This window comes from Lactuca serriola, chromosome 4, assembly GCF_051521515.1.
Source record: "Lactuca serriola cultivar US96UC23 chromosome 4, Lser_US96UC23_V15, whole genome shotgun sequence".
Taxonomy (NCBI): Eukaryota; Viridiplantae; Streptophyta; class Magnoliopsida; order Asterales; family Asteraceae; genus Lactuca; species Lactuca serriola.
The window spans coordinates 240762971-240777785 of NC_136411.1; positions in this window are offsets into that span (position 1 = coordinate 240762971).

Below are 14815 nucleotides of genomic sequence, written 5' to 3' on the forward strand. Positions count from 1 at the left end.
TCTTCATACATTTCTGAAACTTCACTTTCATGTGTTTTCAGCTGATTGTAGAGATCATTCAAATGAGTTGTATCAAAACTCTGTTGATTCTTAATCATCATGCTCACACTTCGCCATTCCTTGCGAAGGCCCATAATGAAATTTAAATTGAGCTCCATGAGAGACCTAGTGATTCCATACCTATTGCAGTGAAACATAAGCTCATTCAGACGATCATAGTAATTTTCAAGAGTTTCAGCATCCTTTTGTCTGAATTCCTTTAGTTCAACTAGACATTGCTTCACAGAGTTGATCTTCATCTTTTCGCTACCTTGATACTTCTCTTTTAGAGTGTTCCAGATCTCCTTTGCTATTTTACAACTACGAATGTAATTATAAACCACAGGAGGAAGAGCACCTCTTAGTTCCCTCTTGCACCTCTTTTCATTATTCTTCAACCGTTTTGTTGATCAGCAACTTCAGCAGATGCAGTAGATGGTCCAATTGGTTGAAAATTAGCAGGAGCTTGCACTGTTCCATCGATACAATTCCAAAGTTCTTCATCAATTCCATTTGAGTAATCTTCCATTCTATCAGCCCACTGATCATGGTATTCTGGAATTAACATCAGAATTTTGGTTGAGGAACCAAGCAAGTGAGAGAAGGAAGTCATTGTATTCATGTTGAAGTTCGCCATTGATAAACATAGAATTTTTCAGAAAACTTGAAAAACTTGATGAATTTGAGAATTGATCAATTGAATTGATCACAAATCACTAATCGATTACTCGACTAAACAGTTCAAAGACAGAATCAATTCAAATCTGAAGATCAAATTTGATTTTCAAAACCAAAATGCGCGGAAAATTTTGAGTAAAGTTGCTACTCAAAAAGCAAATGATTCTAACACGAAAATCAGATCGATTTAGTTTGAATCCTGCTCTGATACCAATTGAAGAGAATTGTTATCGAGATTTACGAAAGCAAATATAATTTGAGTGATTGAAAAGTAAGAACACGAAGAGTAAATATTAATCAGATCTTATATTGATAAAGACTGATTACAGAATAAGCAGAAAGGATATTTGCATTTTAGAAAGTTATCCTCTACTGCTATCCTCAGTCCCTATTTATAGGGAACCTGAGTGTACAAAAAATATACTAAGTCTAAACAATACACTTCGCATAAAACTGACTTAGTAAAATAACATAAAGATGCGAAACTAAACAAATACACTATTCGACTTTTACAATTTTGCTTCTACAATTCTCCCCCTCAAAGTTAGGATTGGATGTCCTGGCTTCAGTCTCCAACGAGCTAGTGCGATCAAGACCAAACTCCCCCTCGAAGTAACACCGGTCTTCAAATCCGCAAATGAATATTCGATAAACTCGAGAAGCTTCGAATACCCATCAGTTTGCCGAGTGCTGCATTGTAAAAACTTCAACATGAACGGACATACTGCCCGCTCTTGTAGGACCCAGACTCAGCACGTCGCTTCAATCACCAATAACAGTGTAAGTACAATATGCCACCTATGCATTGAAATAGGACACTTCAAGAGAGACTGTGCAACTGAGAGGAACGACGGGGGAGCAGGAGGAGTGTCACAAACAAACCGGTAGGAGTGGCCAGGAATCTTATTTGGACTTTTGTAGTATTTCCAACAACAAAAACGTTTAAGCACCATATGCTTGTAGTGAAATTTGTATGTTTGCTAAAATTAACGTCTTTCAAAAAGAAGTTAAAATATTCTCTCGTTCGATCAAATCAAAGACACTCATGTATGACCTTAGGATCATTATCGGTAAGCTGTGATGACTTGATGTATACATCAGGATTATTTATAATCAAAATGCTACAGACTTAAAGCGAATAATTTCATCCTAATTCCTATTCCATGTCTGGTGGTGGGAATACGGTAGAGCCATTCACTTGTCGGTCTCATTAATATCAAATGGCATACGACGTACATATACCGATCGATCATTGAATGATCGGTCGGGGATCACGATATAAAGTATCATCACTAGCTATCAGAACACCCTTACTACCAGTACTAGCTGCTGTGGTATGAATCATTTCGAATAACAATATCATCGGTCAAAACAGAACACATTGACAAGAATCACAGGATGCACTATCACTCTAACGAGTACCTCTTGCGAATACGACTTAATACATGTGTCATCGAGAAAATCCGGTATCGTCATTCATTGTGGATTGGTCTGGATCATCACCTTACCAATTGCATATGTTACGAGAAGACCCTCCACCTAACCAGCTTAATATCGAAACCCTCGCCTCTCATAACCCTGAATATGAATCTGACTCTCTGGTCATCCTTCATTGCAAAACCCCAAAGCACTCTCTGGAGGTGTGTTATACCTTCTGTAACACTCCTAAATTATGCCTAGTAAACCCTTCGAGAATATCATTCATATAGCAGGTCAAGATCAAGCACAGAAGCTTGGGACGAATACGATTAGTCTATCACTACTAAGTGTATATGCGAGGATAATATATAATTAAGATTCCACGGATGTTGGATGTGTGCTTTCGCGCTATTTCCTGTTCCTTGTCTGGCTGTGGATTTGGGGCAGAGTCACCCATCCAACTGTCTTACCAACCTTAATTACATATGACATTTATGCGCAAGTTAAAGATACATGGACTAGGTACGAGTCCTACCAGGAACTTCGGAACAAGGTTACCCAGGAGTGCGAGTGAACGTTCTACCATCTGAATAAGTCTAGTTGCGTAAATTAAACCCATATGCTCCCTACCGATCTAATCAAACGAGAAACACTACAACAAGCCTTATGCAGCGATCCAAGGAGAAGTTATTACTTATGATTTAAGACAGCTAAAGACTATGGGGTCGGCTAAGTCATGCATGACCCCGAACTAGGAGCAGTAGTACTCGCCATGGAAATCTAGAGGCACCATCTCCATGACATGAAGTATATAATCGTCACCGATCATAAGAACCTAGAAGGCAAGAGCGGCAGGGCATGTTACTCCATGGACCGGATCTGGACACCGAAGTTGATGGAATCAGAAATGACGTCATAAACTAGGAAAATGAAAACTCGCTACTCCATTCATCCAGGCTCATACAAGAGGTATCTGGAGCTCAAAAGGTAACATCAGTGGCCAAATAGGAAAGTTGACATCGCTACACATGTAGGCAAGTATCGGACCTGTGCCAAGTTCAAGGTAGAATAACAGAAGCCTTCATATTTTCTACGACAACCAATGATAACCGAAAGGAGGTGGAAGCGGATAGCCATGAACTTCACAGCCAAGTTACCTAGGTCAAGGGGTAGTCACGATACCATTTGGGTAATTGTTGATAGGTTGACCAAACCTGCGCACTTCCTACTAATCAAAGAACCCGATAAGATGAAGGAATTCACTAGAACATACATCAAAGAGATTATACGACTGCCTGGTGTGTCAATATCCATTATCTCTGACAGAGATAGTCAATTCATTTCGTGATTCTGGCAACCCTTACAGGGACCAGACTAGGCTTGAGTATGATCTACCACCTACAACAGACAAGCAGAGCAAAAGGAATTGTTCAAACCTTGGAAGACACGCCAAGAGCTTGTGCGATTGGTTTCGGTAAAAGAGTAGGATACCCACTTACTACTCCTTGAATTTTTACATGACAACAGCTATCACCCTAACATCAAGGTCGCTCCATTCGATGATCTCTATAGCCGTGAAGGGCAGATCACCACTATGCTGGGCTGAAGTGGGAGATACTCAGCTAATTAGGGGACAAGTCCCTAATAGCACCCCCACTGGCCCGAAAATCATAAGAGAAACTACAGAGAAGATTGAACACATCCGAGGGCAACTAAAGGCTTCCAGAGACAGACAAAAGCGTTATACAGACAATCGACAAAAGCCTTTGAAATCCCAGGTCGGAGACCATTTAGTTTTAAAAGTCTCTCCCAAAAAAGGTTGATATGTTTCGGTAATCGTAGAAAAATTTAATGCAAGGTATACCGGGCCGTTCGGGACCCTCAATAGGATGGGCCCGGTAGCATACAAACTTCGATTACCGCAAGAACTCAAAAAGTACATCCTACCTTTCACGTATCAAACTAAAGCAGTACTTGTTAGACAAGACTCTCATTATCCCTCTTGACGAGATTGAGCTAAATGGGAGTCTCCACTTTGTGAAAAAACCGATAGGAATCATGGATCGAAAGATGAAAAGAACAAAACCAAAGTCGCATCCCTATTGTGATGGTCGGTCATAATGCTAAATGAGGACCTGGATTCACTTGGGAATGCGAGGATCAAATGAAACAAAAGTATCCACATCTTTTCCCAAATTCTTGACCTCCCAGTCAAAACGCTAATTTCGGGACGAAATTCCTTCTAACGGGGAAATGTTGTGACACCCGTCAATTTTTGATCATGTCAAAGTCAAATAAAGCCAACAGGTCAAACCGGTCAACTCATCTAACCCTTGTATATTAGGGTTTACATTATGTTACTATCATACAACTCACTATTTTAATAAGAAGTTATCACTTGGAAAGTTCACTACTTTAGAGATTCTAAACCCTAATCGGGGTAAGTGATGAAACTATTCGATAAAACATTATTACGCACCCCTCGAGGGCATATAACCATCATAACAAAGCTTAACAGGGTGTACGAACCTTACGTTGCGAAGCAAAACATCCAAAAGGGTCACAAACAAAGTCTCTCTCAATATCTCTTTATCAATCTCTCTCTCTCAAATCTATCTCAAATCTCTCTCAAATCTCTCCCAAATCTCTCTCAAAATCTCTCTCAACTTTTTATAGTCATCCGGGTCATCCCGACCCTTAACTTGGCCAAAAATCACTCAAAACAGGAACAAAACTTGAAAAACAACCCTTAAGGAACGAAACCCTAATTAGAACCGAAGCCCTTATAGGAACCGAAACTAGGTTAAGAACCGAACCATAGGTACCGAACCTGCCAAAACCGAAACAACCTTCAGGACCGAGCCTCGGTCTATTTCGCTTCCTTTCCTATGTTTGCATGCGAATTGCTCAGACCGAACCCCACTCTCGATTCTCATTAGACAAGCAAGCCTCACCTTCGGTTCCTCCTCTCTACCTTCGGTCCACACCTCCTAAGAACCAAACCTTCGGCCAGACTTCGGATTTTCGCATATTCGCTTCTATTTTCCCGGTTTTCGACCACTTTTGCGTTTTAAGCCCGTTTTTTGTGATTTTAATGTGGAATTTTCATCTAAACTTATATTTTGAGATATAAGTCCCTAAATGTTCATATTTTAATCATGTTTTGAGGAAAATCATTGCCTAAGAATAAAATCTAGTTGGTAAGATATATGGGTGGAGTGTTGACTTTACATTTAAGTTATGACACAAGCAACCTCCCATACTCACCACATGTCACTATTCATGATTTGTGTCACTATTCCCATCAGCCCTAGTCAACTATTTGTCCTTTCACCACCCCTCTCCAGCAAGATTCAATACTCAAAGATAGAAAAATCCTTATCTCCCCTCCCACTTTATTCACTCTTTCTCAAGAAGAACAAATACATCTCTCTCAGTTTCTCTCTCTAAAATTCGAGATTCAAAGGCTGATCTTGGGTTTTTCCTCCACATTTGGTAAGTATCTTCCTCCTACACTTAAATGTTCTACTATCCTTCATCCAAATTATGGATTGCTTACACAAATATCATCATATTTGTTCATAGAGCCTTCAAATCTTCAAGCATCTCCCAAGCGTTCTTGACTTGGAAACTCCTTTTCTCCATCATCCATCCTAAGAGATCACTCAAGGTGAGTTCATACCCCTATATTTTCTTGTTTTTATTATGTTTTAAGGGGGGAATAAAAGTTAAAACACCAAGAACACAACTAAACTCAAACATTAGCTTTCAACAGAAAAGTTAATGTTCATTCACGGATTGTTTTGAATACCATAAGCTTTTTACTTTTCAAAACTGTATTAGAAGAAAATAGTTCAGGTTTATACCTTTAAAATGACTACTTGCACATATTCACATGAGTTTTCTATAATTTTTGAGGATTTTTATAAAACTGCCTATCATTGTAGCGATGAATTCGGACTAGTCTATGAATATGAACATTTTCACACCAGTTAAAAACTTCTAAAAATCATAATAAAATTTATGAACAAACTAGACACATTTTCTGAACTCTCAGAGTTTACGGATTTAGTTTTCTACTCCGTATGATTTTTCAATAATTATTCCAAAAACAGGAACGGAAGTGAAAAAACTAGCAAATTGTTAATAACTCATTTACACCTTGTAACTTGTTGAGCAAGGTGTGTATATTCATATATAAATACATGTTGGTTATATTACATGTATTTTACCTCAACATAAAGGTTTACATCATATACAAAGAGGATTTCCACCATTACAAAATGTTTTCATAAGCTATAATAGCTATAGTTTATGTTTCCACTAACACAACAAACACATTTTAGAAGGTTTTATTCCCACAGAAAAAGGTTTTAAACTCATGCACACTACATGTAAACTTGTTAACGTAAATTGTGAGACATTCTTCTCAGTACTCCTAGAGTAAGGATTAAAATTCATGGTAGTTATCACCAGAGTCTCTTGTAGGGAGAACGTGATAGTTGTGTATACATCTATATTGATTTTGACAAACCACACCTTAGCTGCATGCAACAGCTAGACTGGCAGGTCTGGGGTGACAAGTGTCATTATCTTTTTTGATGCCTTAGAAACGTCATGGAAGGTTCATTTCAGTCATAGTATGGTTATAGCGACTCACATAGGGAGTTAACAACACATAAAGTTTATGGGGATTTTCACAAATCAAAAAGGGTTTTATGTCGATTTAAAATCACTTCTTATATCAATAAGCACGGATATTACTGTACACTTTCGGTCTTTGTATTTAAGACTACACATCACTATTTTAAGGAAAATATTGGATTTTTCTTGGTAACACACAACTCATTACAAAGATCGGTTTCCAAACTCTTCATCTAAAAAGCTTATGAACTCACCAACTTAATTGTGGACGCTTTTTCAAAACTACTTGTATTCTCAGGAAATCAACGAAACCAGGTAACCACAAGCTTTTGAGGATGGAACGCTACGGCGTTGAACAACTATTTTTATATCATGTAGTAATTAATCATTGAAATATGTAATAGTTGAAACCATGTAACTCTTTTCCGATTATATTTATGATTGGTTGTATTGCTTTGATCACTATTATACTCGTTGTTATGATACTATAGATGAAGTCTGCCACCCCCGGACGTTTCCACCATCCTTGGTTTGGGTGTGTTACATTGTTTATTTATAAGTATAAGTGTTGCTATCTTTTGTCAATCATTTACTTTCATTTCATTTTGCATGTTTTTACTTCCAGAGTAATTATGTTATGGTATATCATATTATTTAATTTCTCCACAGTCGGTCACATGTTGGAAGTAGATATGAATAAAGACTGTCATGAGTTGGCTTGTAGATGTCTAAGTTGTTGGACATAGTAAAGAGGTGCTACAACACTCATGAGTGCTCATAAGTTCTGAGTATTGGATTCAACCCACACTAACTTGTATCACTTCATGGAATTTATCTGGAGTGATCGTGAGACGGTAATATCATATAGGTCTTCAGACCTAGAGATATGACTTGTTGCCTATCAGTTGGTCATGCATTGATTGTACGAAAATGCATTGGTAACTCAATGTTATAAAATGTGCCTTTGTGTATAATTCAAAAAGTAGTAGAACAAGCATATGAGTCGAAGTTTACTTATTCCTTCTTGGACTAGAAGCGATATTTGGGCCCCTCGATGATTTTGTTTTGACCTTTGTATTGGGCCCGGTCAGAACTAAATTGATGTGTTTGATTAAGTTCTATGTCAAACAAATTGGAAATCAGGAAACAAACTGTTGGACAAAAGTACGAAATTGTTCCATGTATTTGTCTGGCTGATATCTAGAACAGAGGATTATATGATCACTTATCTTAAATGACGTATCATCATCATCTCAGTTCCATGAGACCTTGAAAGAGCTACGATTGCTGATCGGTTCCTGAATTCATTCTTATAGTTATAGTTATTAGACTTATCCAAGTGGGAGACCGTTGGATTAAGTGTCTAAATTCATAACTATTCTTGGAATGTACTTGACCCGGTTAGCATGGTCCATTTGGGTTGCATTGCATTGCAACACTTGGATAAACTAAATGAGAGAAATAATACTTAATGTTTATTAATATATTATAAGTGTTAATATATTAATAATATTATTTAATTAGTATTGATCAAGAGTTAATTTAGAATTAATTAAGTGATCAAAAGAGACTAATTAAATATACGGGGTTGACTGTGTAATTCTTCTATTCTTGTATAGTTGGGCTAATGTTCCATGGTTTGTATGGATTGGGTTAAAACCCATAAGGTACGCCATGGATAGTCCATGGAGGTTACAAACCGATGGATCATGGAATATGAAAAGCCATGACAATTAAGGTTTAGATGGTGTAACCCTACTTGTCCGAAAACTATAAAAAGAGCCCTATGCAAGCAAAATCGGCTACTACTGGTACAAGAAATAGGGATAGCCAATTTTATAGTGTAAGTGTACTTCTCTCAAGGTTATTCCAAGTATTGTAGTGTTGTGTGAGACAATTGAGGCAACATACTTTTGGTGATAGGATCACAAGGTTCTCAAGGAATCCAAACAACAAAAGGTATGTTATTCTTCTAGCATTTATGTTTAAAAGTTCCCCATGCTATGCTTGATAGGTTAAGAACCTTGGAATATCATTTTTGCATGTATCTTAGTAAACCATAGATCCAAGGTTTCTAGGCTTGCATGTACACCTTAGGAGTGTTAGAATTCTCAAAACCCTTCAGTTACAACGACCACCACAGGGACTACCACTGGAAGTAATCTAAGATGTAATGAGTGTGGGTATCATCATACTGTATCTTGTTGGATCTGCACCAACTATAGCAAGAGATGGAATCTTGCTAACGGATGCAGAACCCCACCAACCGAGGAGAACCATATCAGTGGAAGGTTGTGCTTTTTATGAGTGTAAGGAAGTTGGACGTATCAAGAGGAGTTGTCCAGAGTTGAAGGGACAAGGAGGACATGCTATGACTCGAGTGTTTGTGATAGGAGCTAGAGAATCCATCTAGTATCTAACGGAGGTTATAGGTACATTTCTAATCAATGGCTTATATACAAATGTACTTTTCGATACCAGCACTCATAGATTCTATACTACTCCTATCTTTAGGAAGTTATTAAATCATTCATATAGTAAACTTAGGGAAGCCTATAGAATAGAAACGGCTAACAGCCAAGTCGATAGTACCCATGAAATACTTATGAATTGTATCTTAACTTTAGATAATCATACTTTTCTCGTCGACCTTATGTCTATGATCATTGGAAGTTTCGACAGAATATACTTGCATAAGAAGTATTATGCCTTCTTAGCTTATATTGTCGATAGGAAAGACAATAACAAGAAAAAGATCGAGGGAGTACCTTAGTGTGTGATTACCTTGTGTATTGCCTGAATGTCTACCAGGTCTGCCGCCAGCTCAACAAGTAGAGTTTCTGATCGATCTAATTTTAGGATTCTCCTCAGTAGAAAAGTCTCATTATACATTGGCACCATCAAAGATGAAAGAACTCTCCATCCAACTACAGGAACTTCTTGACAAGGGTTTTATCAAACCAAGCTTCTCTCCTTACGGAGCACCCATTCCATTTGTCAAGAAGAAAGACAAGTCTTTCCAGATATGCATTGACTATAGAAAGCTAAATAAGTTTACCACTAAAAATCGATATCCACTTCCCTGAATAGACGATCTCTTCGATCAATTGCAAGGATCATGTTACTTCTCTAAGATCGACTTGAGATCTGGATATCATCAACTCTGAGTAATGGAAGAGGACATTCCAAAGAATACTTTTAGAGCATGATACGATCATTATGAGTTCTTAATCATGCAATTTGGAGTAACCAATTCACAAGTTGTTTTTAAGGATCTCATGAATCGAGTGTGTAAGCCCTACTTTGACAAATTCGTGATTGTATTCATTGATGATATTCTGGTATACTCACGAACCAAGGATGAGCATGGTAACACCTTCAGGTGATCATAGAGCTTTTAAGGAAATAAAATATGTACACAAAATCCTCTAAGTGTGAATTTTAGATAAGAGAAGTACACTTTCTCGGGCATGTGGTGAGAAGCAAAGGTATTCATGTCGACCCTTCCAAGATTGAGGCTGTGAAGAATTGGGAAACGCCCAAGACACTAACCGATGTTCATCAATTTTTAGGACTACATGGATATTACCAGAGATTCATATAGAATTTATCTCGTATAGAAAACCCCTAACAACATTAACCCAAAAGGAAGTAAAATTTTTTTGGGCAGACAACAAGGGAGCAACTTTCCAAAAGCTGAAGTAAATGTTATGCAGTGCACCGATACTATCCCTTCCAGAAGGTACTAATGACTTCGTAGTATATTGCAACGCTTCACATAAGGGGTTAGGATATGTATTCATGCAAGGAGAGAAGGTCATAACCTACACCTCACACCAACCCAAGGTGCATGAGAATAGCTACACCATCCAAGGATATAAGATTAGTGAAAATCTGACTCCAGATGAAAGACTTATTGATCTAGTAAAAATAAGAATCAATCATGTAGTTAAAGTTAATTACGTCAAAACGATACTTAGAGATTGGTTGAGTTTTGACTAAAAGTGCAAAAAGGAGATTTGTAGTACTACTTGACATAAACTTTAGGGTAAAGAGTGTCGAAAACAGGATCCGTATGAGAGAGATATGATTTTTGTAAAATCATTTAGTTTTCCCCCGTTAAGTATAAAAATGGAAGTCAAAACTAGCTAAGACAACCTAAAGGAAATTTTTAGTACACCTTGAGATCATTACACACACACACACACACACACATATATATATATATATATATATATATATATAAAGAGTGCTTAGATTAATCTGATGTTTGGTTTTTATTGAAAATTAGTTTCAAAAACATAAGATTTAGCAACGGAAGACTTGATCAGTTTTTGGAACAAAATAAAAATGTTAAACCAACAAGGATCATCGTCTAAAGTTAGGAAATAAAATAAGCACTAAAGAGGAAGAAGTGTTTAACAAACTTTGTAGACTTTGAATAGTCAAGAGGAGGCTTAGATGTTGATGGAGAATGTGGAACCTTTGAGAGACCAACAACTTACCATGATTTAAGATGCTAGTCTTGTAAAACTCGTATAACTCTTAAGCTTGAAGTTAATATCCAAAGATGAACTTCAAGAGATCAAAAAATATAAGTATTCTTTAAGTAAATGAACCAAAAACTAAAAAGAATGAGAAATGGAGAGACAACTATGTTTTTACTTCAAAAGAATACCACAATGAAAGCTTTATATGTGGTTTAAAGTTGAATCAATATCCAAGAGTCCTTATCCGATTAAGCACTTTATGACATTAGACCATCTTGTTCCCCATGCTTGCAAGCCATGCTTTACTTTCCTTTAAAATAATCACAAGACCATGACTAGTCTAACTATTTTGAGGATTTATAAAAGAAAGTTAAAGTTTTATAAATTATATAAACTATCTTATAAAATATAAACCATAACTTTTTGGAAAAATACAAAAACTCTTTCTATCCCAAAAAGATGTACTTGGATTAATAAATCATACCATATGATATATGTTATGTTACTTGCTAATGAAATTTAATATTTCCATGAAATAAATAATTTCCTATTGATTATAAGAGTTTGTTGAATATTTATTCAAATCAATTTCTAATAAATAATGAATTATATCAAGTTGTTATTAGTGTGACCCTTAGGATCATAGGTTAATTAGCAATATTACTTTAATATGACTCTTGAGCATACTAGATCTTTCAGCTTGCACGAAAGAGTTGTAATTTTTACAAAATCATTTCATGTGCGTGATGTGCACGCCAATGACCATCGTGCACCTGACATTGGATTGGAGTAGATTGCGAGTGACATGGCATATTGGGGGGAGGTAAAACATGATAATCTTTGGATGGAGCGACGATGATCCCACGTGACACACACAGATCTTTGTGTTGCGCACACCCCAAGTTCAAGCCAATAAATAGAAGGTAGTGCAGACCCCTTCTACACATGTTCTAAGTCACTCTCTCTATCTCTCTCTAACAACTCTCAAAGTTACGACATTCATAGAGTGATCGTTGGAGTCCCGATCCTGATTCAACCCTACATTAATGGTCTTATGTGTCAAGGGTGAGTTCACGGCCCTACTTTACTATTTTAAACGTTATACGGAGGTGAATACATGCTTATCAAACTTCTTTATCAAAATGTACATATATATATATATATATATATATATGTGTGTGTGTGTAAGTAAGTAAGTAAGTAAGTAAGTAAGTTTTATAAAGCATGAAACCTTAGGATAATGTAACCATAGATACTCTACCTAGTTGTAAGTTCTGATATTTTGCCTAAGAGTTATGATGACCGAGTCTAGGAAGAGATATTACTTAGATGTTAGGCTGACCAATGTCCTAGAATAACAAAGTACCTATAATTACTCTTGGTCAATTATAGGGATATGCACTGTACCTAGTCGTTACTCTGTCCTAATATCCTGTTTCTAAATAATCCATAATTAGGGTGTGTGTATATGTATGTATATATATACATACATCCACACAAAAAGATAATTATGAGATATTTAAACTATAATTATCGAATACAAAGTTAAAGAATTATATTGTGATAATTTGTCACACCCCCAAACCAGAACGACGGAAACGTTCGGGGGCGGAGGACGTCATATTCAATATCATAACAATTGAATAGTAAAGAAAGTACACACCACCAATACATATATTTGAAAAACATTACATGATTGTTGTCTATTTCATGTTTAAAAATCAACTACTGCATGATGAGTTCAAAAGATGACGTTAACACCAGAGCGTTAATCTCCAAAAGTAGTTGTTAACCTTGCTTAGCGGTTTCCTGAGAATACAAGTTATTTCAAGAAAATGTGTCAACAATTAAGTTTGTGAGTTCATAAGTAGTGTTTTGAGAAAATATATGCCATTCGAAAGTTCGTGTTTGTTTTCCAGAAAATCCCTTATTTTCTTATAGATGTATGCAATGAGTATGACAGATCGTTGTATGAATTGTAAATAGTTGAACCAGGAAAATCCCTCATTTTCCAATTGTGAATAACAGTCTTAAATATCCAAGACCGTAAAATGTAAGCAACTATAACATGCTTAAAAAGATAGAGGTATAGTTTTATATAATAAAACTATATGAAGATCGAGCTTGAAAACTATGAAAAATAACACTGATAGTTACTTTCCACCGAAATCATAATACCATAATAATTGTCTATCCGGTGAGTTTTTATAACCATACTATCATATTTTTACCTATGGGGATGGTCTTCAGGCGTCGAAATGTATGACAGTTGTCACCCAAAGGACTGTAGCTAACAGTCGGGATGTGGGATCATTAGTCCTATATAGATCTATACACACTTATCACGTTCTCCAAACGGGAGATTCTGGTTATAAACAGGACTTTTGTTGGTACCTTTAACAAAAGGAAGAGTGATGGTGAATCATCTCATGGTTTCTCAACTAAGTCGCGTATTGAAAATGATGAGTTTCTATGCAATGATTATCCTTTTTAACAATGCTAACAAAGGCATAATTCGCATTTTCTTGAATGTATAAAATAGTTTAACAAGAGTGGTTACCCTTGATATAATGCATTTGTATAGATGAGATTCGTAATAGTATAGTTTTGTTTCATCCTATAAGGATAAGACCATGTAAAATGTGTTTTCCATGCTTAACAATTCCCTTTTATAGACAAGATAACCATATGCAATGTATAACAAAAGTTCCCATATTTTCACTCAAGATTAACAGGGTGTTTAGTTGTATTCTCCCCCGTAATATGTTCAAAAACATTTATAAAACATTTAAAAGCATATAAATAGGGGTATGAACTCACTTGATAAGTGGTGAATCGAGCAGAGTTTCGTTTCTAAGAAGGATCGTTCTTGACGTAACCGCGAGTCTTGGGTGAAGAAATGAGCTTCACGCGGGCAGTACTTCGACTCGAAAGAAGTTAGTTTCTTGGGAGATTTGGAGCGTTGGGACTGACTTCGTGTGTGAGAGGTGTTACCGGAGATTTGGGGTGGTTTAGAAGGGCTTAATAGCATGTAGAAGTATGAGAAAGGATGGAAATGAGAAGCCAAACTCAGAAGGCTTTGATTTCTATTTATAGACAACATTTTCACTCCCACCTCATGATTTTTCATAACTTACATCATGAGTTTGGTCTTGATTCGCTCAAGGCATGTGTCACTCGTCAACTTGCTCTGGAAGGGTCATTCAGACTGCTCACATCGTAAGTCTTATACATAGAATTAACTTCTGCATTATAGGCTTGAAAAGTGGTGATTTGACTCCTCACGTCGTGAGAAATGATGCTCACGTCGTGAGTTCAGTTAAATTATGGTTTCTGACACGCATCCTGCTCTCAGACAGCTGTATCTTGGGAAGGCTATAACTTTTGCATACGAGTTCCGTTTTCGACGTTCTTTATATCCACGCGAAGGTGGAGACGTACTCTACAAATTTCATTAAGATAATTAAGGCTAAAAAGTAGTCTATCTTAAACTCACTTTTTACACTAAACTACGTTTTGTCGGTTTTGTCGTGGATCTTTGATTG